We start from the raw sequence: 2,586 nt of genomic DNA, 5'->3' as shown, positions 1-2,586 counted from the left end.
TAAATAACAATTGGAGTGTCTGTTTGTTATATTGAAATAACCGCTTTTTACTAGATACATACACCAAAATAATATGGATAATTTTTACAATTTCTGTCTGTATCACTGTCAGTTTGTTTTAGCTTCTCTGAAATGGCTGGACCGATTTTGACGGGACTTATTCGCAAGTAGCTGATTTACTAAAGAGCAACTTAAGCTACTTTTTAGTAAATCGCTTGCTTCTTCTTCGGTAGATAACCCATGCGACCGAAGTCGCGGGCATCAGCTAGTATTGAATAGATTATATTCACTTACCTGGTTCCTCAATACGCAGTCTTCTTATAATTTCTCTCGGCAGCAAGATGCCATCCAAATCAGAAAGTCTTCTTAACTCTTCTTTTGTCTATTAGGATCCAGGTCACTCAGTAACTGCAAGGGTTGAGCTCTCCTTGAAAAGAAACGAGTCAATTATAGGTTATATGCAATAATATGCAGTGGTTTTAAACTCATGTATAAGAATACTGGTTCGATACCTACCAAGTACCAATGTGACTTTTTCCGAGTTACATGTACTTGGCTGGGCAACTGGCTGCCGTGCAACTGTCGCGGGTTCGATTCCCGTTCAGACAAACTCTTTGTGTGATCCATAAATTGTTGTTTCGGGTCTAGGCGTGATGTGTATGTGAACTTGTATGTATGTAAACGCACACACGACACAGGAGAAAACCCTAACGTGATTATTTAGACACCACTGACAAACGGTGAAGGAAAACATCGTGAGGAAAGCTTTTTTTTTTGCCATGACCCTTTGGGACGTGAGCAGCGCCCGAGCTGGCCGCCGCATCAGGTTCGGCGCCCACACAGGGACTCCGTAGAGGGCCATGGACCGCACGATCCCCGCGTACAACCTCCGGCAGGAGGCGTTTGGCCCCCAGCGGTTGGGCAGGAGCCGCTTAAGCGCAGCCCCCGTCCGTTCCAACTTAGGAATCGTGAGAAAACCTAAGCTTATAATTTCTGCAACCAGAGTGCGATCACATCAATGTCTCTAGCTACAACTGTGTCCCTACTCAGCTCTTTTCCGCACCACCCATGAGGTAGAGCTGCAGGCGCGTTTTTTTTATAGTGGTGTCCCTTTTCAGGCCTAGTCCACTTGATTTCGATAATCTTTGTACTAACAACAACATTGTACCAACATAAAATATTACAGTAATTTGCCAGCTCGCGATTTTAGACAGTAATACAGAAGCATTAGAGAACATTTGTTAAAATACGTTTTACTTAATCCTACTTAGTTTAAGCATGCTCTTAACCTATTAATTAAGTGTTTAAGGTACTCACATTTCTTTATATATCCATGCCAAGTTACTAAGAACTTAGGGGGAGGCCTTTGTTCAGCAGTGGACGTCTCTCGGCTGATGATGATGATGATGATTCATCCGTCAAATTTGATCCAATGCAATTAGTTCGGATAATATCTAAAATAGAAATCAAGTACCGTTAGAAATCATATCAATTTTTTTATGAAACACGCCGGTAATCGAGCCTACGTATTACCTGATGGTAAGCAATCGCCGCCGCCCATGGACACTTGAAACACCAGAGGCGTTACAAGTGCGTTGCCGGCTTCTTGGGAGTTAGGAATTTAAGGGTTGTTGTTCGGGAATGGGGATGAGGAAGATTGGGAAGGGGGAATTGGGCCTCCGGTAACCTCACTCACACAACGAAACACAACGCAAGCGTTGTTTCACGTCGGTTTTCTGTGAGGCCGTGGTATCACTCCGGTCGAGCCGGCCCATTCGTGCCGAAGCATGGCTCTCCCATAATTCGAATACTTACATAATTATTATTCCTTACTGATCATTGGACTACATCGTTGGTCCAGTGGTTCGATTCCTGATTGGACGGGAGGAAACGGCCAGGCGTCATCACTGCGAGGATCGCCCGGAGGACACGGTGGAGCATACGGTGGCGGTGTGCCCTGCATGGACTGAGCACCGCCGTGTCCTCAGGGATGTGGTCGGCGACGGCGACCTTTCGCGTCCGGTATTGGTACAAGCTATGATGCGGAGCGAGGGGGACTGGTATGCCGTCTCCTCCTTCTGCGAAGCAGTCATGCTAGCTAAGGAGGTGGCGGGGCGCGTGAGGGAATGAACCTCCTCACGCCCCAGCCGTCACGAGAGACACTCAGGGCGTCGGAGATCGCGTGACGATCTCCGGCCACCGTAAGTGCGGGTCTGTGGACGGCGAGCAAGGGTAGCTCGCCGCCCGACAAGAACCAGAGCGAGAGCTACAACTAGAGCGCGATCACATCAATGTCTCTAGCTACAACTGTGTCCCTACTCAGCTCTTTTCCGCACCACCCATGAGGTAGAGCTGCAGGCGCGTTTTTTTTATAGTGGTATCCCTTTTCAGGCCTAGTCCACTTGATTTTGATAATGTTTCATTGACAACATTGTATGTATAATATAAGTATGTGTATCTATATATACATATATATTTATATACTTATGTACATATTTATATGTGTGTATCATATTATATTATATCATATACCTAGTATAAATTTATGTTTATAGGACTAGTATGTATTATTGCGTATATGTTCGA

The 2,586-nt window shown here is 45.4% G+C and overlaps 1 long non-coding RNA gene across 1 annotated transcript; it reads right to left on the bottom strand.

The window, feature by feature from the left end:
- Positions 1-1,318: 1,318 nt before the first annotated feature.
- On the bottom strand, positions 1,319-2,356 carry LOC126912004 (uncharacterized). The gene is made up of 2 exons (XR_007706613.1): positions 1,534-2,356; positions 1,319-1,454 (listed from the first exon to the last, which is right to left on the bottom strand). It is a non-coding gene; the product is annotated as an uncharacterized LOC126912004 (long non-coding RNA).
- Between the last annotated feature and the right edge of the window lie 230 nt (positions 2,357-2,586).

Source organism: Spodoptera frugiperda, chromosome 21, assembly GCF_023101765.2.
Source record: "Spodoptera frugiperda isolate SF20-4 chromosome 21, AGI-APGP_CSIRO_Sfru_2.0, whole genome shotgun sequence".
Classification (NCBI taxonomy): domain Eukaryota; kingdom Metazoa; phylum Arthropoda; class Insecta; order Lepidoptera; family Noctuidae; genus Spodoptera; species Spodoptera frugiperda.
This window is presented reverse-complemented; position numbering and strand designations above follow the sequence as displayed.